Source organism: Symphalangus syndactylus, chromosome 8 (assembly GCF_028878055.3).
Source record: "Symphalangus syndactylus isolate Jambi chromosome 8, NHGRI_mSymSyn1-v2.1_pri, whole genome shotgun sequence".
NCBI classification, from domain to species: Eukaryota; Metazoa; Chordata; class Mammalia; order Primates; family Hylobatidae; genus Symphalangus; species Symphalangus syndactylus.
In genome coordinates this window covers 141,237,548-141,264,241 of record NC_072430.2, presented here as the reverse complement: position 1 = coordinate 141,264,241, position 26,694 = coordinate 141,237,548, and the positions used below count along the sequence as shown (strand labels likewise).

The window sequence follows — 26,694 nt, the reverse complement described above, 5'->3', positions numbered from 1 at the left end:
TTGAGTCCTAACACAGAGAAATGGGCTGCATGCTCCCAGATCAGATTTCTATTTGCACTTACTCATTCCTTCATCCATCCATCCTTCCATCCATTCATCTGTTCCTCCTTCACTCCCTTCCTTCTACCCTTCTTCCTTCCCTTCCTCCCTCCCTTCCTTTCTCCCTCCCTTCCATTAATCCATCCATCCATTTATTCTTTCAGCAAATCCTTAGAGACCCCAGGGCACCATCATGAGTGATACCTCTACTAAGATGAACAAGATGCAGACTCGTTAGAGGGCTCACTAACTTTTGCAAAGGCAAACCTGTAAATCAACACTTGCTAGAATGGACCGCAGCAGCTCCTGTAAGGCCACTGACCCAGCTCCACATAGGCCTATTGAGACAGGCTGAATGACGGCTTGCCTGCCTGGTGCTGCTGCTCAGGGCTGTAGAATCGTGTCTTTAATTCATTCTATTGGCAATTATTTTTTAGGTCCTTATTATGATTCTGTGCTTGGCAACGATCCTACGGTTCTGCACAGGAGAGACTCAGTGGCTGTAACAGGACGAGCATTATGATGCGGATTATGGGGTCTTCAGGAGCACACTGGAGGGCATTTGCCCAGGTGGGCAGCCTCCTCAAGGAAGGGACATCTAACAGAGGCCTGGAAGATAAATGGGACGTGGACAGATGGGCGTGGCCAGCCAGGGGCCGGAGATGCAGGAAGTGTTCCACCCAGAGGAAACAGCAAGTGACAGAGCAGCAGGTACAGGACAACAAGGGCCTGAAGACCTTGGGCGAGGCTCTGGCAATGGTGGGGACAGGGTAGAAGGACATACTGGGTTTATCCCGAAAAGGAAAGGAAGCGGTGCTGGGTTTTGATAAGAAGTAGGTGACTTTGTCCTGAACCCAAGACCTGAGACAGAGCTCTGAAAATTTCCAAAGGCATTGCCCAGAACAGTAAGCACCAAGTCCTTGCACTATCAGGCCCTTCCACGGGACAGTTGTGACAGCAGGCCCAGGCCACACCAGAGGTGGAAGAGGCGAGTCATCAGCTGCTCACTTCTCTCCAGCCCTGGAAGCCAGAAGCTGGGGGCTGGAGAGAGGGAAGATGCTCTAAACTGGATGGAAACCTTTCAAAGTTTTGACATGACAACTTACAGGATTTTTTATTTATTAAAATGAGACTGATCTTGGAACTACATGCAGCTAGAGGGCTTTCAGTTATCTGGGAATGATGGACCAAAACAACCAAACAACGATGGCACTTTCCTCAATTCATTCGGGACAAGTCAACAAAGAAGCGTAAAGGGAGTTGCAGGGCATGTTGTTCCTTCCTGCTTCTCTGATTCTCCCTGTGTGCTAGAAGAGATGTGCCTTTCAGATGGGTTTTTCTGGCATTGGTGAGGGGAGATGATCAGTGGTGGCAGGGTGAGCTGAGAGTCAAGCCGGGAATGGCCTGGCAGGTGTGCTGTCATCCACACCACAGGTAAGATGGCCCAGTGACAGAGGACGGACAGGAGTGTGTGCAGGCTCTTGTCAATTTCTGGGGGTAGGAGAACCTCAGCAGGAAGGGAAACAGCATTTCAGAAGCCCAGAAATCTTTTAAATGGCCACCATGTCCATTGGCCACTATGAGAATGAAATGGAAAAGCTCAAAATGAGTAGCTTTGGCCTCTGGCAGTCTTTCTTCTGCTAACGTGTGTGTTCAAAGCCTGGCATTTTGCGTCACCTTACGATAAGAAAATCTGTGTATCGCGTTGCTGAGGCTGCCCTGTCTGTGCATAGAATCCCTGGGGAACTTCAGGCAAATGCAGATTCCTGAGCACCCTCCAAGGATTCTGGCATGGAAGGCCATACTCCTGAGGTTGGTCATCATTGTAATCAGATGATTACACCGCAGTGATCCTAAGGTGAAACTTTGAGACACGTTGCAGTGCAACCATAGACTTTAAAGAAGACACAACCGTTCCAGGGTTTGGGGATGTCCGGTGGGAATTCTGCTTTGTTATGTTGTAGACATCTTAGTCCCTCTAATCTGCAGAAATTCCTCATCATTTTCAGCCTGTTGATGGCAGCCTTTCTATTTTCCAGTGAAGATACAGAACTTTTCCTTTTCTCACATTTCTTTGATCATGCATGTGAATAAGGGGAGGGAGGAGTTAAACGCTCACAAGTTACGTACCCACCTTGCAACAGAAACCCATGCCCATATTTTTTAAGCCCTAATTAAGGCATGTCAGGATCAGCCACATTCAGAGCCTCCAGTTATATTCTCTAATAAGATAGTCAGTGCAGCTCACGGGATGATAAATGATTTTATCAGCATTATCAAATTACATGGAAAGAATGCAGGAGGGCCTTTAATATGCTGCCTGAGGAGGAAGCACACGTCCTGCGGGGAGTCTGGGCTCTCTGGGTTTCAATCCATTTCCAATTATCCTAAAAAATGACAAGACTAAGGGCACTGAACGGGCCAACTCTTCCTTCAAATTAATGTAGCTCCACTGCCACCCTTGTTTTCTGATCCTCGCTATCTTCAGGCAGAAGGTTGAATTACAGAGTCTCAGAGACCGCTCAGCATTTCAAGGCAACAGTGTGCCCTGTAACTCCCATTGTTGTTAGGTTGGTTGGTTTTTTTGGTCCATTATTCCCAGATAACTGAAAGCCTCATAAGTTCAAGCAGCACAAAGCAAATTCATTTATCTTAAAAAAAATTAATTAACTAATTGTGGAGGCAGTGTTTTCCATGGTCAGACCAAATTCTGCCTGCTTGAATTAAATCCCAGTTTTACCAAGTCTGAGCCATGGAACCTGGTTGGGCAAGTTCCTCTGCTTCTCCGTTGATTCAGTCTCAGTCTCCTCACCTGTAAAATGGGGATAAAATAGTGTTTACCATGTAAAATATTTGTGAGAATTAAATAAAATAATGCCTACAAAGCACTTTACACAGTACCTGGCATCTTGGAAGTGTGCAATAATTATGTGCTATCATTGTTTTTCACACTCTTGGTGAGACTTGGGACTTAGCAGATGGCGGGCTTGCCTCTCTATCCCCTGACTCCTCCATAAAAGCCCCTGAAGTAAAGCACTTATGAACATCTAGATTTTCATGGAGATGATCCCAGGGAACTAGAGCAAAAGACCAGAGGGAGTGAGAAGAGGAAGGAAAGCCAATATAAGTGTATGTTACTAAGATGCTCACCAAGGACAGGGAGAACTCAATCCCACCTGAGACCCTTGCAAGGACCCCTCCAGGGATTCAGGCTAAGGGGCCATCATCTATTGTCTTCCTTCCTCAGTGGTTGGGGGTTGCTCCCAGGCACTGCTCCCTAAATATCTACATTGCTAGTTAGACAATGGGTTTCTAGCAGAGTCTACTTGCTGGGAAGCCCTGGAAAGAAATTGAAAGACACCACTTGTGCTGGAGGATCTCAGGTACAGAGACTCTGCAGGGAATGGTTTGATACCCCCTCACCGAATTCAGACGGACGCGAGTTGGATAGCGCAGGCTTAGGAGCCTGGGCTGGCAAGATCCTTTCTAGAGACACAAGGGGTGCAGGTCAAGGTCAGTTCTGATGCTGTAGGGGTGGTGAGGATGGAGTGGCCAGAGCTTGTGGTGGATGACCCGAGTCAAGGAGTCAAGGTGCTAAAGATGTAGCCAAAGGGAAAAAGCTGAATATCAGCAATTCAGAGAATGCACAAGATAACGATGCAGGGAGCTGCAAGAGCATCCCAAGTTAACGGCCATGCTGTTTCCTTTCACACGCTGCATGCTCACTGCCCAGGGGCCTACAGTACCCCAATACCTGCTGCAAGATGGGTAGCCATCCTGAGAAATCTGAATAATGCTTGACCGTGGTCTTATGTGGTGGCTTGTCATTTTGGGTCTAATACAACTTCAAGCATTGTCAACTTCAAGAAGTTGATGTACTTGGGCAACAAAACAAAAACACAAGAGAAGGAAAAGGGTGTTGGCAGCTCCTCACAGGCTATGCTACTCCCACCCCGCATCGCTAGACACATATCCTGACAAGTCCTTGTGGATACAAGGCAAAAATTTAATCAAAGCAACATTTTCAGAAGTCCAATATCATAGCCCTGATTAGCTAATAAAATCCCAGTGGCCTGACGATATTAGTTTTCTGAATTGTAATTTCCATTTTTACTGCAATTCATCTTTGTCTGAGTCCGGATTCATTTCTTTCCAGCTCTGGGCACCAGTTAATTTGAATAAATGAGACAAGCATGGTGGACAGGTGAATATCCATCATATGTCCCAGGTCTCGCGGGGACGGAGGTGCCCGCACCCTCCCACATGGCAGGTCCTTGCCCGATGTGCTGTGCTGGCATCTAACAGTTTCAGATGAGGGCAGCCGAGACAGCGAATTGCCCAACAATTAAAGGTTTGGCCGGTCTGGGCTCCACGGCGCCTGATTCCCTCGAAGTTTCTGTGACGGATTAAGTGTTCACAGCTCCCCACTGCCATCGGAGCCTCCCCTCTCTTCAAGCCTGCTGTTAAGCTGTCAGGGTAAACAATGGCCCTGCCTTGGGTTGCCCTCAGTGTCCATCAGACTCGGAGAAGCAGACAGCTATCGTCACTGTTGGCTAAACTCCCATCTGCGGGCAATGTGTGTGTGTGTGTTTTATTTTTCCTCTGTGTGGTCCTCATCTGGCTGAAAACAACTTTCCAAAAAGCAATTAACTTTCCATTCAAAATGAGGTGAAACTATTTCTCCTCCCATTTTCTCCCTAAAGATACTTCAATGCTAGACTATCCAGGGCTTTCACTAACTGATGCAACATGGGGAGATTTTGTTCTGGAAGATTCCATGATTTAAGGACTCCAGACCACAACCCAGCTCCATTCCCGCAGCCCCCCAGGCATTCACTCAGAGCTGATGGGAATTTTTTTCAGCTCTCTGGACCATGGCCAGCATCATAGCCGTGGTGTCTGCCTTGCTCTCTCATCTGGGCTATGACTTCCTGAGGACACTGTTCCCCCATTTGCAGATGCACGGACCCAGCCGCCAACCACAACCACACATGAACGCACACACAGCCCAGCCTCCTTGGAAGGATTAGCAAGGGATCGCCGTCAGGGGCCTCGAAAATCAAATACCAGAGATAAGGGGTACCAGAGGGAGCCCAGCAGCCCCTGAGGCCCAACTCCTGCCTTCTCAGTCCCCTGAGCACTGACCTCATGTGTTCCAGCACAGAGGCCACTGGCTGTGTGACTAGTGAGCACTGGGAACGCCCATGCTCAAACTGAGATGCTCTGAAAGTGTAAAATACGTGCCCAATTTAGAAGTCAACATAATAGAACAAGGTAAACTATTTCACACGTAATTCCCATAAAGGGTACCTGTGAAAATAATATTGGATACATTGATACCAATAAAATATATTATTCAAGTTAATTTCACCCTTATCTTTAAAGTTCTAAAGCTTGGATTCTAGAAAATGTAAGGTCGGGTATAGGGCTCACACTGTATTTCCTTTGGGCAGCGCTGCTCTGAATTTCCCTGAGAGCACAGCCAACCCCATTGCCTGGCCCCAAAGGCCTCTTGGAGTCTGAGAAGAGAGGTGCCCCGCAGGACTGCGCATTCTCTGGGGCAGAGGAAAGTACCCTACGTTTGGCAGGCCGTGAAGAAGCACAGGGGGTTACCCACTCATGGCTGCACAGCCTGCTTAGCCAGGCCTGCCCAGGTGACAGCACAGAACCCGTATCTTTGTAGCAAAGTCACTGCGTGTGTGTGTGTGTGTGTGTGTGTACACCTGCATCCATATTCCACGAGAAACACAGCCATTCAGTCTGTCTGACCCTCTTTGTGGAGAACCAAGAGTTTGTGTTATTTATAGACAGCCACATCCACAGCTCCTTGAGTTCCATTCCTGAGTCCTTCTAGGAGGTGCATTCATTTTCTGAGGCTGCTATTTGTAACAAATTACCACATATTTGGTGGCTTATAACAACGGAAATTTATTCTCTCATAGTTCTGAGGCCAGAAGTCTGAGATCAAAGTGGTGGCAGGGCTGTGCTCCCTCCAGAGGGCCTACGAAAGAATTCCCTGGAGCTTCTGGTGGTTCCAGGGACCCTTAGGCTGGAAACAGCACCAGTCCAGTCCCTGTCCCGCCCCCTCCCTGCCACCAGCCCATGGCCCCTTCTCTTCTGCTCGTATGAACTCCCTCTACTCTGTTCTTACGAGAACACTTGCCATTACATTAGGCTCAAGGGCCAAGACCCTTCACCGAACCACGCTTTGTGCCATGTAAGGTAATACACTTCCAGGGAGTGGGAGAGGGACATTATCTTCTTGGAGCTACTGTGAAGCCCCCCCACAGAAAGTGGAAATGAACTGCTGTTCAGGATTCCTGGTGAGCAGGGAACTTCTGAGTTCTCTCTGCCTGAACGTAGCTGCTGTCCCAGAAGGCAGCTGGCACGTACCCTCTAACCCAGAGTGAATATTAAATGCATTTTATATTTTACTGAACTCTTTTTTGATCTGAGTAAACATCCACCAACTTCTCATTCCAGGAATCTGGCAATAAAGTGCCTCAAACCAAAATCATTCTTATAAGCTGATAGAATTGTGTGCACATTTATAGTGCATAGATTTTTTTCTAAACCACGGTGGTGTGAATGAAGCCAGACCTCTGTCTCAGGCTGGTTGAGAGCTATTTATTGTTGTTTGGCTGGAGGCCTTCATCCAGAAAGACTGTGCTCAAACCAGACCCTCATTGTCCAAGCCCCTGCTGTGTCTCTGAGGACAGGCTGCAGCCACCTGCACAAGAATGACCTGGATGTTTGTAAACGTGTCCACTTCTCAACTTCTCCCCAAATCAGAACCTCTGGAGATTCTTTCCTCTGCCCCAGGAGCTGCATTTCTACCAAACTCTCCTGGTGATTTTTCAGTAAAATAAGGCTTGAGAACCACTCCCCGGCCTTCTCTTGACCTCGGTCATTAAGGGAAGCTGAGCTATCGGTCAGCGCCCAGGGACAGGGGCAGGTCTGACCCCAGGGATCAGCCACTGTTCTGCAATGTGGGACAAGTGCAAGCCATCGAGTCGTAAATCACACAGTGAGAACTTTATAGCCTCTGTCTCTGTCTTTGCCGCCTCCACCTTTGACATCCTGCACTGGCTTATCTCTCAGTTTAGCAGAGAGAACGAGCAGGCCTCGAAGGTTGAGACGAGGCAGGTCACAGAAACTACCCTAAGGGTGACAGCGTGATTTGGCCTTTATTCGTGGTAAATGATGGTGGCTTTCAAGGAGAAGCAGTGATAGTAAGGTCCCATTTTAACATAATGTATTATGAAAATAAGTCAGGCAGGGCACGGTGGCTCAGGCCTGTAATCCCAGCACTTTGGAAGGCTAAGGCGGGTGGATCACTTGAGGTCAGGAGTTTGAGACCAGCCTCACCAACATGGTGAAACCCTACCTCCACTAAAAATACAAAAACTAGCCATGCGTGGTGGCAGGCACCTGTAATCCCAGCTACTTGGGAGGCTGAGGCAGGAGAATCACTTGAACCTGGGAGGCAGAGGTTGCAGTGAGCCAGGATCGTTCCATTGCACTCCAGCCTGGGCAACAGAGTAAGACTCTGTCTCAAAAAAAAAAAAAAAAAAAAAAAGTCAATTTAAAGGAAGACGGAAATTATAATGCAGAGAGTAAGCTAACTGGGAAGGTGGAATTGCTGAGTCATGTTTGGAAAATACTGATTGCTTCAGAGAGTTAATTTTGGGTGCTTACTTGACTGGGTTAAGGGATTCTTTGCTGGCTCGTAAAGTGTTATCTCCGGATGGTCTATGAAGTGCCTCTGGAAGAGGCTAGCATTTGATTCCAAGCTGAGTAAAGAAGATCCATCCTCACAGGATGTGGGTAGTACCCTCCAGTGGGCTGAGGGCCCAGATTGAACAAAAGGCCAATGAAAGGCGAATTCTCTGTCTCTGCATCTGGGACACACATCTTCTCCTGCCCCTGGTCATCAGAACTCCAGGTTCCCTGACCTTGGGACTCCAGGACTCTTTGTACGGAGAGTTACCCCCTCAGTTCCTAGGTTCTTAGGCCTTCTGACTTGGACCGGACTAGGCCACCAGGCTTCCCTGGTTCTCCAGCTTGCAGATGGTCTCCTGTGGGTCTTCCTCACCTCCATCATCTCATGAGCCAATTCCCATAATAATATGTATCCATATCTATGCCTCTATCCCATTGTTTATATATACTGACTAATCTAATACACCGTATTTCTTCATCTAATACACCGCATTTCTTCAGAGAAACAGAACCAACTGTGTGTGTGTGTGTGTGTGTGTGTGTGTGTATGTGTGTGTGTGGTGTAGAGAGAGAGAGATTTATTATAAGGAATTGGCTCATTCAATTATAGAGGCCAAGAAGCCCCAACGTCTGCAGTCAGCAAGCTGGAGACCCTGAAGAGCCAATGGTGTAGTTCCAAGTCCCGAAGCTGGCAGGCTTAGACCTAAGAAGAGCTGGTGTTTCACTCTGAGTCTAAAAGCAGGAAACAGCCCATGGCCCAGCTCAAATAGTTGGGCAGGAGGAGTTTCTGCTTACTCAGCGTTTTGATCTAGCCGAGTCTTCAGCTGCTGGGCGGAGGCCCACCCACAAGGGAGGGCCATCCGCTTTCCTCATTCTGCTGACTCAGATGTGGCTGTCATCCAGAAACGCCCTACGGATACACCCAGAGTAATGTTTGCCCAAATATCTAGTTACCCCATGGCTCAGTCAAGTTAACACATAAAATTAACCATCACACTGACCACTGGAACACAAGTGATTAGGAGTGAGGGTAAACACGTGCGTGCAAGTGTGTGCACATGGGAATGTGTGCATGGGTCTGTGTTCGTGTGCGTGGGCATGGCCAGGGAGCAGCCCCTTGGCCCCCAGGACTTGCTTCAGCAGGGGCAGTTAATTGTCAGGTTGACCAGATGGTCATATTGGGATGTTCGTGTATCTTCTGGTCAGGACAACCTTGCTCAAGGAGGGAACTAACACTTTTGCTCTGACCTGTAAGTGTCAACTGACACTAGTAAGCAAATGGACCCATTGGGCCTGGCATCCTTGGGAAGCTCTACATTGAGGACTGATGCCCAATTCAGCTGGGGAACTGGGCTTCACGGCAGCAGCAACCCAGCACAGCAAAATCAAAAGGCAATCATCGGGCCAGGCACAGTGGCTCACGCCTGTAATCCCAGCACTTTGGAGGCTGAGGCGGGTGGATCATCTGAGGTCAGGAGTTCGAGACCAGCCTGGCCAACATGATGAAACCCCGTCTCTACTAAAAATACAAAAAAATTAGCCGGGCATGATGGCATGCACCTGTAGTCCCAGCTATTCAGGAGGCTGAGGCAGAAGAATCACTTGAACCTGGGAGATGAAGGTTGCAGTGAGCTGAGATGGTGCCACTGCACTCTAGCCTGGGCAAAAGAGTGAGACTGTATATCAAATAAATAAATAAATAAATAAATAAATAAATAAATAAATAAATAAAAACAAGGCAATCATCATGATAACCCTGCCCTCTGTACAGCTAATCTGCTTTGAGCTAAATTATTGAACTAGAATATCACTACCAAAAAGGACAGCAATTAATTGTAAAAAGTGTTAATAGAAAGCAGTTGAGAATAGTTTGTTTATTTACAGGATGAATGCTTTCTGAAAAGAGACAACTTGAGGTAAAAATATAATATAATCAAGAACTTCATGATATTACTGTGTTTCCATTGTATCTGAATGTCACCTAAAACTTTAACTAAGATTAGTTCATTCATTTAGCAAATATTTATTAAGAACTACTATAAATCAAGAAAAGCAAGCCTAAAGCTGAGTATCAGGGACTCTTATGTCAAAGATGAAATTTTAAAAAAATATAAATCAGGTCAGTCTCAGTGGCTCACTCCTGTAATCCCAGCACTTTGGGAGGCTGAGGCAGGCAGATCGCTTGAGGTCAGGGGTTCGAGACCAACCTGGCCAACATAGCGAAACCCCATCTCTACTAAAAAAAAGAAAAATACAAAAATTAGCCGGGCATGGTGGCAGGCACCTGTAATCCCAGCTACTCGGGAGGCTGAGGCAGGAGAATCACTTGAACTGGGGAGGCAGAGGTTGCAGTGAGCTGAGATCATGCCACTGCACTCCAGCCTGGGTGACAGAGAGAGACTCCGTCTCAGAAAAACAAACAAACAAACATAAACCTGTCCTCTCACTGGTTTGCTCATAACCTTCAATGGCTCTCTCGTATCTCTCAGGAAGGGTACTGTATTAGTTTATTCTTGCATTGCTATAAACACCAGAGGCTGGGTAATCTATACAGAGAAGAGGTTTCATTGGCTCACAGTTCTGCAGGCTGTACAGAACCCATGGTGCCTGCACCTGCTCAGCCTCTGGGGAAGCTTCAGGAAAACTCACAATCATAAGAAAGGCAAAGGGGGAACCATAACTCACACGGCAAAAGCAAGGGCAAGGTGGGTGGGTGCTACACACTTTCAAACAACCAGATAGCACAGTAACTCACTCACTGTCACCAAGAACAGCACCGAGAGATGGCGCTAAACCATTCATGAAGGACCCACACCCGTGATCCTATCACCTCCCACCGGCCCTACCTCCACCACTGAGGATTACAATTCAACATGAGATTTGGGTAGGGACACAAATCCAAACCATATCCAACTCTCTCCTGTGGTCCCTGAGGCCCATAAGGTCACACCGATGGCCCCTCTCTCACCATGCCCCAGCCACCTTATCCTATTTCTCCAGAGCTGGGATGTTTGAACTTTTTCTCTAGAAGACCTCTCAGTAAACATTTGAGGCTAAGTGTTTCGTAAAGTCTCCATCACAATTATTCAGCTCTGCCATCATACCACAAATATATCCACAAACATTTGGGTGTGGCTGTGTTCCAGTCAAACTTTGTTTGTAAAAACAAAGAGTGGCCAGATTTGGCCTGCCAACCATAGTAAGCTGACCTGCTGTTCCGACTCCAGGCCTGGTCCATGAATCGCCTGCCGCCGAGGTAGCGCCTTTCTTCTTGCCTGGCTAACACCTGCTCTTCCGTTGGGTTTCAGTAAATATTCCTGTCCCAGAGAACTCTTCCTGGAGACTTTAGAATGGATTCTGTCTTCTAAAACAATTATCACAGCTGTAATTAAAGAAAGAGAATGTATGTGTGTGTGCATGTGTGCATGCGTGTGTGTGCATGCGTGTGTGTGCATGAATGTGTGTGCATACGTGTGTGTGCATGTGTGTGATGGTTCAATGTCTGCCTCTCCATGAGCCACCAGGGAAAGCCAGCTTCACTCCCCATACTATTCTCAGCGTGGCACCTGATGGAGGCTCAATTTATATCTGTTGATCAAATTAATAACTCGATGGAGTCATTTGATTAGAAAACTGAGTGGCTGCATAAAAGCTAGGCCAAGTTTGCCTCCTTGATCTGACCAAGCCTAGTAAATGGAAGTATGAGTCGATCCTTCTGTGGCTTCTTCTCAGCTCCCCTCCCCAGGTGAGGCGATGGGATTGAGGCCATTGGTTGTGCCTTCCTGTCTTATGAGTGAGCTCTCTGCGGAGCGTGCCAGCAGCTTTTTCCAGGTCAACGTTCCCCTCACCAGGCCCTGGGACTTGGTGTGAGTTATTGAGCTTCTCTGATCTTCCATTTGCTCTTCTGTAAAAGCGAGAACCACTCTCATCTCATGGGCCTGTTGTGAGGATTAACGCGTTGACCTTCAGGGCCTCACGATTGTTGGTGTGAAAAGTACATTGCGTCCCATGATTTAATACATCAGATTTTCCTCTGTGTGGAAAATCTATGGTAGGCCCTGGAAGACCCAAGAAGAAAAAAGCCAAGAACGCCACTGACATTTCCGATGAAGAAGGGGGATCAGCAGATAATGATTTTCTCTGTAAAGATCTCTTTAATTACAGCTGGGATAACTGTTCTAAAAGACAGGATCCATTCTAAAGACTCAGGAACGAGCTCCCTGGGAAACGAATATTTACTGAAACCTAATGGAAGAGCAGATGTTAGCCAGGCGAGAAGAAAGAGGCTACCTCAGTGGCAAGGCAGAGCGTGGACCAGGCTGGCATTGGAAGAGCAGGTCAGCTCGCCGTGGCTGGCTAGCCAAATCTGGCCCACTGGCTGTTTTTGTAAATAAAGTTTCACTGGAACACAGCCACACCCAAATGTCTGTGGATGTTTTTGTGGTATGATGGCAGAGCTGAAGAGTTGTGATGGAGACTTTACGGAACACTGAGCCAAAAATGTTTACTGTGTGCTCTTTTAGAGAAAAAACATTTAAAAACCAGTTTATTTCTCCCTTCTTCTTGGCAACATCGATCTAGCTAAAATATTTTTCAGGAAAAATATAGGCAGAATTTGATATAAAACGCATTTTCATATCTATCACAGCAATATTTATAATAGAGAAAAATTAGAAATAATCTGTGTCTGAAGTCAGGGAACAGAGTATGTAGATCATGATGCATTCAAGCATTGAATTGTATGTTCATCAAATGTTTTTAAGGCCAGGAAAGCAGGCTAGGCGTGGTGGCTCACACCTGTAGTCCCAGCACTTTGGGAGGCAGAGGTGGGTGGATCATTTGAGGTCAGGAGTTAGAGACCAGCCTGGCCAACATGGTGAAACCCTGACTCTACTAAAAATACAAAAATCAGCCAGGCGTGGTGGTGCGTGCCTGTAGTCCCAGCTACTCGGGAGGCTGAGGCAGGAGACTCACTTGAACCCAGGAGGCAGAGGTTGCAGTAAGCTGAGATCACATATTGCATTCCAGCCTGGGTGACAGAGCAAGACCCTGCTCAAAACAAACAAACAAACAAAAAACAAGACAAAACAGGAAAACACTTGTGTTCTAATGTTAAACAACAACCAAAGCAGGTTAAAAAATTACCTACGTAGGGATTTCATTTATATAAGAAAAAATGTATTTAAAAACACAGATTGTAATAAAACAAAATATTAAACATGTCTTCTTCTTGTTAGTGATATGATGGCTGATGTGTGTATGTGTGTACATGTGTGTATGTGTGTATGTGTATGCATGTGTGTATATGTGTATGTGTATGTGTATGCATGTGTGTATGTGTATGCATGTGTGCATGTGTATGCAGGTGTGTATATGTGTATGTGGGTGTATGTATGTCTGTGTGTGTGCATGTGTGCATGTGTGCATGTGTATGCATGTGTGTATATGTGTACGTGTGTATGTGTGCATGTCTGTACGTGTGCATGTGTGTATGTATGTGTGTGCATGTGTGTATGTGTATGCATGTGTGTATGTGTGTGTGCATGTATGTATGTGTGTATGTGTATGCATGTGTGTATGTGTCTATGTGTGCATGTATGTGTGTGTGTATGTGTATTCATGTGTGTATGTTTGTGTTTATGTGTGTGTTCACTTTTCTGTATTTCCCTAATTTTCTACCCTAAGCAAATATGGCATTGATGCCCAAGAGAGAGGAAGTTTGTCTGATTCTGATGTATGGCACCCCAGACAGAATGTGAGAGAGATGGAGAGGTACCTCTTCCCAGCCTTTAAAGCCTACCTTAGACATTGAAGAGTTAAAAACTCTGGTGTGAGGACTCCTGTGTGGACATCAGGCTGTGGAAGGTGCAGCCAAGTCATGGCCATTGCCACCTTGGCCACCAGCGGATTTCAGACTGGGCTGCCAGGTGCAGGTGAGGGCATTGGCTCGGAGCCCGGTTCCCCAGAGCTGTGCTCTAGGGAAGGGCAGGCCCACCTGTGGGGAGCTCTGAATTGTTCTGTCCCTGGCTACCTGCAAAGAGGTGTGGGAGGGCCGCTGCCCTCTGCCAAGAGCACAGCAAGCCCAGGCTTCAGGATGAACTGCTGACCTTCGTCATGACGCATGGGCCTTCCGCTCACATCTCATTAAATCCCCAAAATACTCCTTGCAGGCTGCCGCTGTTATTGTCCCCATTTTTTCCTGATAAGAAAACTAAAGGTGAAAAAGACTCAGTAAATGGACCAAAGTCTCACAGCCAGAAGTTGAATCTAGGTTAAATCCACTCTAAATTTCTCAACCTTCAAGCAGGGAACAACAGCCCTCTCTTCTCGACCTGATTCATAAGCTTCTCTGCTGGGCCCCTCTGCACTTCCAAGTCCAGTGCCCCCTGGATTTTCTTAATTGGACTTGCTATCCCGTGGGCTCCACTTTCTCCCCATGGGACCTTTATTAATTCAACAATTATGTGTTGCAAGCCTGCTTTCCGCATGACACTGTGATAGGTTGGCCTTTGAGAAGCTGTGCGGTATGCACGTGTGACAGCGCCCCAGTCCTTGAGCAGTGGGTGATGGAATGAAGGATGACTAGGCAATGGCTAAGCCGTGATTCCTATGTGAACTCATCTGAGCCTGGCAGCCCGTGGGTCAGATGCAGGTTCAGGCTCTTTTAACCACGCTGGCCGTGCTCTGTCCCAGGCAGACAGCTTGACTCCAGAGGACTCACAGCATCCCAGCTGGTGGGGACAGGGAGGCCGTGCAGAAGGGAGGCTTCACTGAGAGGGGGACAGTCCTGCAAGTCAGCAGCAGTACAGAAGGAGCCAGTGCAGGAGGAGGGGAAGGAAATGAGCAAGTCCCAGGGCTCCAGAAAGAGCCTGTCCCAGACACTCACTCACTTAGACCTCTAGTCTGGGAGGTGCTAAGTTGTGAAACAGCGACAGTGGGGTGAGCTGAGCTTGGATGGGGGCCCTATTGCATCTGGAAGCTTCCACCACTGACAGTAGCTCCAGCCGGCCTGCAGATTCTCCCCACTGCAAACCATGCTGCAGGTCTTGGCAGGTGGGAAAGGATCCATTAATAAGCACAACGGGCTGAGCCAGTCCAGCCCGAAGACTGTGGAATAGGATGTGTGCTCTAAGAAACCACCCAGCCGACACACCCAGGTCTGTCTTTAGAAACTCGCTCTATCCGTCGGGGGTCCTAATTTTGTACCACAGTGATGTTTGAAAGCCGTTTCTTTTTGCTTCGCGTAAGTTGAGTGTTCCCCTGGACTGACTGTTCAGTTGGGGTTCATGTGCCTGCATCCTGCCTCAGAGACTTCCCACAGGGCTGGGCAGAGAATGCAGAATGCCTGGGAAGCAGCTTGGGCTCATGTCTGCCAGACCAGGGCTGGAATCCTGCCTCAGCCCCAGGACCTCAGTCACAGTCTTCGTTACCTCCATGACAGAGTTCTCATCTGTAAAATGGGATGATCACATCTAGAAGCCAGGGCTGGGGCTGGGTGAGGGGAGAGAGGTGCCTTGGGCACAAAACTGAAAGATCTGCTCTCACATTCTGTGAGGGCAGAGAATCGTATGCCTCTAAATTAGGCACCTTTCTTGCCTCACCCTAGTCCTGACTCTTCCTGTGTCCACACTGGTTCCTGAAACCCAACCACCTGCCTACTTTCACCTTCATGCCCAGAAATCTGGGCTCAAAAGTCCCCACTGGTGTTGGAGGCAATTGCTTAAGGCACCACTTTGCAAATGGAGGGTCTCAACTATGAATGTAGATGGGTGTCAGTTCAATGTGGATGGCCATGACCAACACTTAAAAATTGAAATAGACTAGGCTAGCCTGGAGTGGAATAAAAAAAATCAAAGAAGAGATCAGAATGTATCTTGTGTGATTTTTATAAGACGTTTGTTTCCATTCCATGTGTGTGTACAGTGTGTGTGTGTGTCCCTGCACGCACACTGAGCTGTAGTGTAAACTGTATTCCTGACCTGAGCAGGTATCCAGGCTGAGGATACACCTGCTCTCCCCACCTGTTGGTCTCTACCTGCCCTGTCCCTGTCTCACCCCAACTTGCTTCCAAGCACACAGATGGCTGTCATTCCCAAGGGCAGACACTGCCTCGGGCAGGTCCGTGTACAGGGTTTTATGGGCGCTTTCTTCCTTTGTGGGGGCTCGTGCCCTCAGCAGCCAGCTTCCAGGGATGACAATGACCTACCAGGCCTCACCACAGTCATGGAGTGGGAGGGCCAGACCTATAGGCAAAGCTCACAGTTCCCGAGCAGTCTGGACATGGGCCTGTGGTGGCCCAGGCCCTGGGCGAGGTTCATGGGGACAAGGGGAGGACCCTTTGCCACCCCCCTCCCCCCACCTCACTGTCCCTGAGGAAACTCACCTGGAGTTGGCTCAGAAGAACCAACCGCTTCACCACGTGCCTGAAATGATGGCTGAAGTCTTTGCAAGGGAGGAAGGAAATGCCAAAGCCTATGAGACATGTTGCTGCTCCTGAGATAAGATGGACACTCACCGTGGCTAATGATAAAGGCCTGTATGTGAAGACATCAAGAGGCTGAAGACAGCCGGGAAAGGGAGTGGATTTTTGACAACCTCATATGTGAGGCCTTTTCTGTGCTATTTCAAGAGCCCTGCAATATGATTGTATTTCTATCTACAACTGATGAAACTGAAATTGCCCCAAGTTTGTAAGAGTTGGGAACAGGAGTCACACAGACATCCACACATAATGCATTTCTTCATTTATTCCATAAATAAAGACCAAGCAAAGAGCATACTATGTGCTCAGTAGAATGCCAAATATTAGACAAGTAGTGTCCTGAAGAAGGTCGTCTAGTGTGGGAAGATGGACACACCATAGGTAAGTGCATCCAAGTTATCAATGTTCTCCTGACTCAAAATAGAGAGGGCACTGGGTGAGTAGTGAATTGTGCCAGGAGCGAGCGGGTGGTTAGGGCAGGGAGGTAGGATAAGTGGAGAATTCCTTTCTCCATCTGGGTGAGACCTGTTCTGACCAGGAGACGCTGTTTTGAAGACGTGGATCTTAGAAAATGTCCTGACTGGGGCCCACATTAGCAAGGGCACCGGAGAACAAAATAACCAGCCCCCTAGCTGTGCCACGTGGACAGAATCCCAGAAGAAGATGGCAGGCAGGAGAAGACAGGAGGCAGCTGTCAAGAGCACAAGGAAGGAACTGTGTTATATGACACAGCACATCTCTGCTCTCCATCCCCTGGGTTTACAGATGGAGATTGCATTTTCTTTAATACCCCACTCAGAGGACGACCAGTTTCAAGAGCTCAGCATTCATTGAGGAGTGAAAAAGACCGAGAGCACCTGAGGTCATTATGCAAAGTGAAGTGGGCTACACAAATGTCCATTCGGGCGGTTGTTTTTCAGGATTGATGAGGTTACCACTTTGGAAAGAGTCCACTCGCTACACTTTCCAACAGACACACCTGCATGGGTCTCCTGTAACCACCAGGAGGTAAACGCATGCCACTTCCTCAGAAAGGTAAGGGAGGGAGAGCCAAGAGAGGACCCGAGTGTAGGGAGGGCAGGGAACACGGGAGAGGTCACAGTCACTTTCGAGGAGCTGGTGCAGGCTCCAAGGAAGCAGAGATTTCCAGAGCTTTCACTGCTGCATACTGCTGAATGGTGACAGATGCAATCTGATTTTTATGCTGAAGTCTCAGCACAGAAAAGAGACAGGACTGCAGGCACTCATGAGAAAGTTTATATTCTTAGTGGGGTATATGTGTATGTTTGTGTGTGTGTAAACATATTTTAGCTGTTAGAAATACAAACATCTTGCATATTTCATTTGTTTTTCTTCCATCTAAGAAAAGGCTTTCTTTCGGGTTTGTAATCTGTAATCCCCTTGGAAGCCCAGGATAGAATCTGATGGAAGAAACTCGTACAGACTTTACGGGATACCAAATTGGCTTCTCTCGGGAAATGGTTCCTTCCAAGATTGCTCTCACTGTGAGAATGCCTTTTACAAGGCCATTTTTGAATACTGGATATGACATTTGATTGGGCCTTCCTTTGAAAAGGTCAGGTTTGCTTTAACAATGGCTCACGTCATTACTATGCATAATAGGAAAATACTGGCCAGTTGACAGACCTAAAGCAGAATGTATTTTTTCAACCATTTGATTAAGACCTTCTAGGGATGGTAACCCAGCAGTGTACATAAATATGGGAATATGGTAGTGATTATAATGTGTGAACAGGGCAGGGAGGTTAATTCTGTTTCATTTTGACACCTGAAGGTATCCAGTGAAATGTCAGCTAAAATGTCCATATAAAACCACGCTCCTTTCTGCTTCTAGTCACCAAGATACACGTTTGATATTAGCCAAAAGGCCAATAAGTGGTGGGAAAAAACAGATAACTCAAATCATATTCCATTGTCCATTGTCTGCAGATGGATATCCTAACAGAAACACCATGGAAAAATTTGGCTCATTCATGGAGTCCTAAATAAAGCTGTTTTGTTACTGGAATACTGAAACAGACCCAAAGACAACCAACATCCCTTGTTATTAAGGAAAGAAACAGAGAACTCGCCGTTGTCATCTGAGTTCATGAGCCTGGGCCACGAACACATTTATCCAGGTGATTGTGTCTTCCTGGCACCAGAGTCTCTGCCTGAATGTACCCTGGTCTGGAAGCATCATCTTAATACTCTACCATGGACCACTCGAAGGTCTCACTGCATCAGCCCAGGGCTCTGAGAACCCTGGGGATGGGACGTCCTGGGTCCCGGTGCCTGCACGCCCACCCTGTCCTTGCATGCTGCTGCCTCTCCTGTACTCACTCCTGGCTCTGAGGCGTGCCCCTCACTGCAGTACAACCAAGTCACCACAGCTTTCCAGGCTCCTCTGTGACTCCCATTCAAACCCCAAACCCCCGTGAGTTACGTTCCAGTAACCAGAGCACCTGCTGGCCTGAAACGTACATCTGGCCCCAGCCCTGCTGCTTGAGCAGAAGCCCTTCTCTCAGGACTGCTTTGTAAATTCTATGGGCCTGGCCTGCTTGCTGGGCAGTGCCTGCCTTGTAATAGGCCACGAGACGCCATGACAAAACCACTGACAGTCCCGTCACGGGCACAAAATCCTGATTTGACTCTCATAGTCACATCTTTTTCTACTACCCTTGACCAAATCACACACTGCCCTCCCTCCAGGAGTTACCCAAAGGACAGATATTCAAGTTCACCCTAGATCAATGGCTCCCCTCACCTTGTCTTTGACACTCCTGTAGTGTTCCCAAGCCCAGCACTGGGCCATCCCCGAGTAGCCAGTTTGCCATCATGACCCCTGGGTTCTGTTCTCCTGTGAAGAATAACTGTTGAGATCCTGAGCTCACAGGAACCGCCATTACCAGACAGATGAGGAGTGGCACAGTCCATCCAAAGAGTCAACCTCTGTGCATGAACCAGCCCGAAACTGGAAGGAGTGGCAGGAGGCCTCATTGTTCGATGACTGGGGAAAGCCACAGCCATATCGCGGTACTGGGCAAAACCCAGGGACTTTAGAATAAGACACTCCTAAATATAACTCTTGGCTCTATCATTTACCAGTCATGTGACCTTAGGCAAGGTGTCTATCTCAATGCCTCAGTTTCCTCATCTGCAAAATGGGAAAATTCTAGCCCTTGCAGGACTGTTGTGGAAATTAAAGGAGATGTCAAACCCATTTATGTTCACAGTAGGTGCTCACTGAATGTTACTCTACTTCCCTTTAATCCCCATTCCAAAACCCAGTCCTCAACCATCTCTCCCTGACCTGCCCAGACACCACTGCCACCCCAGTCCTATGCAAGGCTGCATATTCATCTAGAAGGGCATGTCAGTTATAGGAGGTCTTGCAAGCTGCTGGTTTTAGATTCAGCCTGGGTTTAAATTGTGGCATTAGGCCAGGCACAGTGGCTCACACTTGTAATCCCAGCACTTTGGGAGGCCAAGGCGGGTGGATTATTTGGGGCCAGGAGCTCAAAACTAGCCTGGCCAACATGGCAAAACCCTGTCTCTTCTAAAAATACAAAAAAATTAGCCAGGTGTGGTGACACACGCATGTAATCCCAGCTATTTGGTAAGCTAAGGCGAGAGAATTGCTTGAACCTGGGAGGCAGAGGTTTCAGAGAGCTGAGAGCATGCCACTGCACTCTAGCCAGGCAACAAAATGAGACTCTGTCTCAAAAACAAAACAAAACAAAACAAAATAAAACAAAACAAAAACTGTGGCTTTATTACTTGCAAACTGTCTAGCCTTGGTCAAGTTGATTCATCTCCCTGCCTGTTCCCTCAATCATAAAATGAAAACAGGACAAGTCACACTTACCACAAATGATTCTTTGAGAAATAAACAAGCTTCTATTGGGAAAGCACTCATGACAACACCCGGCAAATGCCAGCCCCAGCTCATGCCTTCCTTGCCTTCTCCTGTGGCAACAAGACTCGGGAGGGGATGAGCTTCACAATTGCTTTTGCCCTGCCCTCTCTGACATGCCCAAGGTCTGCAGAAGGAGATGCCAGAGCCCTTGGTTAAGGGCAGGGTCCTGCTCTGCCCCTAACCAGGGGCTGTGTGGGAACCTGCTTCTCTCCTCTCCAAATTGAGGAGGTTAACAGAGTCCCCCAAGGTCACTTCCAACGCTCTGTTTACATCCTTCCATCTTCTCGCCATCTCTCCAGAAGGAGACACGGCAGCGGGAGGATGAAGCCATCCCTTGGGCTGGTACCTGTTCCTTTCCTCTCTGTTCCCCATGACACTTGCCCTAGGTCTTTCTGCCCTGACCTACTCCTAACAGCCTCTGCCACTGAAAGCTCTCTTCCTCATCTTATAAATAAAGTTAAAATAATAACAATAACAACAACAATAGTATTAATAATAACAAGGCTTAGAGGACTGATGATGGAGATGTGGGTACCCTCCTAGACCTTGAAACTGCAGTGACCCGCCCATTTTTCCCTTCTTGAGATTTAACGCACACTAACCTTGGGCTAGAGCAGAAGCAGCCCATTAAATATTCCCCCACCCTCCATACACACACACCACACCACAACACAAAGAGTGTGTTTGCAACAGATATCCCTGGAGATTTTCTTCAAATCATCCCATGCAGGACCCAGATCCACCTGTTACACGCTTTCCATGTGTTTGCTTGGGTGAATGCAGAGCAACTCAAAGCCAGTTGAAGGGAATTGATCGGCCCCTTCTACCTTCCCAGGCAGGTAGCTGGAACCCATAAGTCTCTCAGGGACTTGGAAAGAGAATTTTACCTGCATATGTAGCCTTAGAAAATGCAATTCAACTGTGCAAATATTTGCTCAGGGTCTCCGTGCTTCGAGAAGCATCCCTAAGGATGCTCATTAGAGAGGCCAGCTCAGCAGCTGAGGTGGTCTCGCTCTGGGTTTCTTTCCTGAGCAAGCACTTCACAGTTGCCTGACACTTTGAATTGTGTAAACCATAAAATTAACAACAGCCCCAAAGATCAAGGGCTAAATTAGACGTTGCAAAGCAAGTAATAGTACACAGGCCTCATTTCTGGCATGGTAAAGGAATTCCTCAAACTGCACACAGCAATGAAGAGCTGGTTGGATATCGCTCCCCCAACTCCCTGGCAGGAGGCACAAGCTGCCCCCCAAAATTTTGGACAAGAATAAAAGTATTGCAGATACTGACCGTTCAAAACTCATATCTTTAAATGACCTAAAAATAGAATTAGGTGTATTTCTGAGGATTTGGAAAATCTTTTAAATGGAAAATTATGCTCATTTTTAATGATAAAATACTCCAGTGGAAATACAAAAGTTATAATAATAAAACACATAAAACAATAAATATTTTGACATTCAAAATGGCCAGATTTGAAGAGAAAGCATATGGTGTGTTTATATCTGCCAATTTTCAGTACCATTCTAGGAGATTTTATGACTGGGAAACACAGTACATTATTAAGCAATACATTATTAAATTAAGCATGGCTTTGGGTGCTTACACTAAGGAAAAAAACACCCGGCAATAAAGTGAGAAATTATTTCACACTAAATAAAACCTTCGGCATACTTTGTAAATCTTTCTCCTGCCCCAGAACCTCCATTCATGCTCCCAGCAACCCACTCCTGACGGCAGAACATGCCAAGCCTTGTGTAATACATGCTGCGGGTGGGAAGATTGATGGGCTGGGGTCTGCTTGGAACCGAGCTGTTGCTGGGCTCTTCTCATGGCAGGAACGTCACTTACATGCCAGGAGAATCCGATTTGCGGAAAGAAGCCAACCTAAGGGGGTCTGGGCCATGGATTCATTCATCCACCAGCATAAACTATGCCATTCAATGAGTGTGGTAGGGCAATGAGACGCAGCCCCCTTGGGATCTTAACGCTCTATCAAGCAAATAATGCGTATATAAAATTTAAAAAGTAGAAATAAGAAAGTCAAGATAATAATAAAGAATAGTGAGCACTTAAAAATGGAGCCCATTCTCTGTGCCTGCCCAGGGCGCAGTGCTTTGCAAGCGTTAGTCCGTGCTAAGCCCTCCCCACAAACCCCGGGACGGGGGAGATTCTCCTCCAGGATCTGTCTGCTATTGAGAAGCTATGAGAGAGTCCAAGGCCCATTTCTAGCAACTTTACAAGCTTCAACTTGCTTCTCAATAGCCCCAGGTCCCTAACTTCCTTTATTTTCATAGCTTATTTTTTGTAAGGTACCTTAAACCACTTTGGAACAGATGATAACCTTATAAGAACTTGTTTACTAAATTTAACGTGTCTGAACTTAAACTATTTACCATTTCCCCTAAACCTGCTGCTTTTCTGGAGTAGGTTATTTTGGTCCCCAGAGCTTATACACTGTTGTCTTCTTTGGTAAGTCCCTCGTACCTTCCAAGATTTGTCTCCCTACCCTGCCTGATACAGTACTGGTCACTGTCCATTCTTCCAGCAGCATCTTCCTGGCTCATTCCCTCACTTCCATTCCCACTGCTGTCATCCTGGGTGGTACACAGGATGTTACTAACCTGGGATATGGAAATACTCTTCCCATTGGTCCTTTCCTCTTCCGTTTGCTCTCTCTCAACCATTTTATGTACTTAAACTTAGTGTGTGCCATAATTAGCTTCCAAAGGCAGACTCTTCATCACATCACGCTTTTCAAACCTCGTGTGGCAGTTGGTGCATGTCCCATTCATTGATCCATTCATCCATCCACTTACCCACCCATCCATCCACCCACACACTCATCCACCCCTCCACCCATTTACCCATTCATTATCCACCCACCCACCCACACACACACTCATCCACCCATTCACCCATTCAACTAGCCATCATCCATCCAGTCCCCCACCCACACATCCATCCTCTCACCCATCAGTATATCCACCCATCTAGCCATGCAGAAGCATTAAGGAGCCCTTTCTTGGTGTCTGCCAAGTGCCAAATGATTTATACGTATTAGCTCATTATATCCCCACTTCCCAACCCTGTGAGGACCATTCTCCCCTCTTGAAGAAAGGGACAGTGATAAATACTTTGTCAAGGAAATTAGAGAAACAAAACCCAGAAAGCACAAGTGATTCAGCAAAAGGTTTGAATTCTGGGGAACTGGAGCTGCCGTTAACCAAATTAGGATAATCCAGAAGAAATGCAGATTTGGGAAAAATGATAATGGGTTTGAGTGGAGGCTTGTTGAACTTAGTCAATAAGGCCTTGTAAAGGTATGCCTAGACTTTGGGGAAAGGCTGGAGTTTAGATTTGGGAGCAATTAACATGGTAAAACGAAGTTGGTGTCACAATATCAATGAGACTACCGAGAGAGTATGGAAAAAAAGGAATAAAAGATAAGAAGGCAACTTTGGGAGTACCCAAATTTTATAGGTTAAGACCAGGAGCCAGCAAACTTTTTCTATCAGAGGTCATCTAGTAAATATTTTAGGCTTTGAGGATCACACAGTCTTTGTTGCCACAAATCAACTCTGTCTTTGGAGCAGGAAAGCAGCCATCAACAATACGTACATGAATGGGTGTAGCTGTGTTCCACTAAAACTTTATTTTGTGGCTAGATTGTGGCTAGATTTGGTTGTGGCTAGATTTGGGCCAAGGGCCATAGTTTGAGGAGCCATCATTTAGAGGATGAGAAGAGACATCAAGGCCATCTGAAGAGGAACCAAGGAGCCACAGGGGAGGGGAATGAGGAGAGAAGAAGGCAGGACCACTGTGCACTGAGCACCTCTTCAGGCCAGGGCCCCGTGAGATGTTTTTGCATCTTCATCTCATATGTTTTTCATTGGCTGTGCCATTTATATAGATGAGCGATAACAGAATTATCCAACTACAAAGGTATGTGGGGTCCAGGTTCAAGTCTGGCTGTGTCTTCTGCCTGAGGGACAATAGGACAGTTGCACAGAAGTCAGGGTGGAGAGAGACTTAAAAAGGAAAGCTTAGATTGAGTGCTGAAGAGGGGCAGAGAGGAGCAGGAGGATGAGATCCTTCTCATTGGAGGAGACAGAACAAAACAAGCTTTCTCCTTCCACCTAACCCCACCTCCCCAGGTCTTTCCATGGACCTCTGCAGTTCTGGATCATCTGCAACCTGGGCACTTGCAGGACCCCTGGGCCGTGGAACTGGATTTCTTGAGTCCCTTCCATCAGCACTTCTCCTTTGGCACTATTTTCATTTTTAGGAACTCCCCTTTCCTCTTTCCTTGCCTCAATTGAGAATCTCATGTCAGGATTACCAAAGTCTACATTCCTTTGCCCTTTTTGAAATCTGCCATTTTTCTACTCCTAAGAATCTCACGAGAAAAGACCCTTGAGGATGGCTCAGAGGTAAGGCACTATTAGCCAGGAACATCCATGCTGGGCTAATCCCTAGGGGAGCCTGAGCCACTGGGTCAGATGACGATGTCCTCAGACTTCGGGGACATCAAGTATCCAGGGCAAATATGGGGAGGGGAGCCACCAGCCTGCAGGGCAGACACAAGGGCACTGAACACCACCCAAGTCAGCACTTCTTGTGTCACAGGCCCACCCAATGCCACTGCCACCCTTGGAGCCCCTACTGATGGCTTGGTCCATGTGAGGGGGCTGCATCCACCTCTCCCTCAGCCCTGCCTTCCTGCCAGCTCTGTTCCCTCCTCTGACCTCTCTCCCGCCTGCCATTTTGCAACCTTCTGGAGATTTTTATCCAATGTCTGCAGTGCTACAGATCCCCTCCCCAGCAGCAGCTGTGAGTAGCTCAGTTAGAAGCATCCCAGTGGTGGAATTGCAGGCACCCAGAGGGGACATCCCTGTGTGTGAGGGACAGAGGCCCCTCCTGCAACGTCCTAGTCACACCGGTCACTCCAGTCAAGTCTCTTTTGTGCCACTGGCCAGAGTAGGTCATGTTGGCCCATGGCTGATTCAGGCAAGGCTGCTCCAGCCATCTCAGAAGCCAAGTCCATTGACCTTGACCTAGGAGTAAATCCCAGAGTAAAGCTCTCTTTTTTACAAAGTCAGAATGAGAAAAGGGAGGAAGATCCCCTTTGGCCTGGCTGGCTCCTCAGAGTGGAGATCGGCTGGGTCACTGTCCCCACAGAGGGCTGAGGGGCTCACTCCCCATCCAGGAAGCTGCAGTAGCCCCTGGGAAAGGGCTGGGCAGTGGCCTTAGGGGTGGGGACAACAGGCTTCGGGGGCTGGGGACATTTATGAGCTGGAATCAATGAGATTGACTTCAGGGAATGAGGGAGACAGAGGGCGGATCCTGACCCAGGTGAGTGAGGCAGGTGAGTTGGTGGCAGCTTTGTCCTTAGTAAGCCCAGGGACAGTTATGGGAGGGGAGCCTGCGGAATGCTCAGCAGCAGGCCAGGTGCCCCCGTGTCTGAAGGGAAGCTAACATATTCTGTTTCCACATCCTAGGCGGGAACTCCCTACTGGGCAGCCAAGGAGTTCTGCACAGCAGCTAAACCTACAGGGAGATGGGGGCTTGGAGGTCATTCTGTCTTGCGCTGAGAGCTGACTCGTCAAAGAGGATAACCATTCCCCACAAGGGAGACTGTAGAGGAAGAAGAACAAGCAGACATGGGTTATGACTCCAGGAAACCTCCACACTGAGAGCTGCAGACAAGGAGAGCTGTCGTCTGTCTGTCTCCTCAAGAAGAGATTTCCAGGCTTCCTTCTTCTCCATGTCAACTGCTCCCAAGCAGGAGCTTAATGACGGTGTGATGAATGAATGAATGAATTTGAGGGGCCTACAAGTAGCTAGCTACCCTTCAACTTTGAGCAGGTGGCTCCAACTCCATGACTTTTTGTTTGCTTGTCTATAAAATGCAAAGAATCCCACAGGATATAAGAAAGTGATATGTCACAGATGAGAAGCTGACTCAGTTAGAGTGTCCTGCCTGTTGGTCACCTTTCCTTCCCGGGTCACACTTTCCTCTGCTATAAACAGAGGCTATGGGACTCTTTGTTGAGGTCTCTTCCCGATGGCATTTCAGGACTCTAAATGCACAAAGGAATCCACAGAGTTGGTGGGGTGCCTGGGCAGTGGGAGGGGACAGAGACCAGGAGGGCAGGAGCTGTACCTCTTTTCCATGAATGCAGTTATGGTGGTGGGATTCCTGTGTCTTGGCTCAAACCCAAGATAAGAGAAAGCATTCCTCCTTTCCAATCACTGTCATGACTGACAGGTCCTGCAAATCTCCCTCTGCCCAGGTGGAATGCAGGCTGTAGACGCAAGACATTCCCCAACACCCACCGCCCTTCAAAACTGACAAGGCTTTCCCCTGCTAATTGAGTCCCACTGGGCAATGCTTCAGCCCTGAAACCGCTTTTCTTCTGAGAGATGCTGGAGAAAGGAATGTCAATGAGGCAAGCATGCAGTGTGGTTAACTGAAATCCGCAAGTTTATTTTATGCAATCTAAAGCTAAAAATGTAGAATTGAGATTCT

General features: G+C 47.5%; 1 long non-coding RNA gene across 1 annotated transcript; it reads left to right on the top strand.

Moving 5' to 3' along the window:
- Window positions 1-597: 597 nt before the first annotated feature.
- LOC129487299 (uncharacterized) lies at window positions 598-26,040 on the top strand. Its single transcript, XR_008659285.2, has 3 exons — window positions 598-750; window positions 5,493-5,693; window positions 25,664-26,040. It is a non-coding gene; the product is annotated as an uncharacterized lncRNA (long non-coding RNA).
- Window positions 26,041-26,694: the final 654 nt, after the last annotated feature.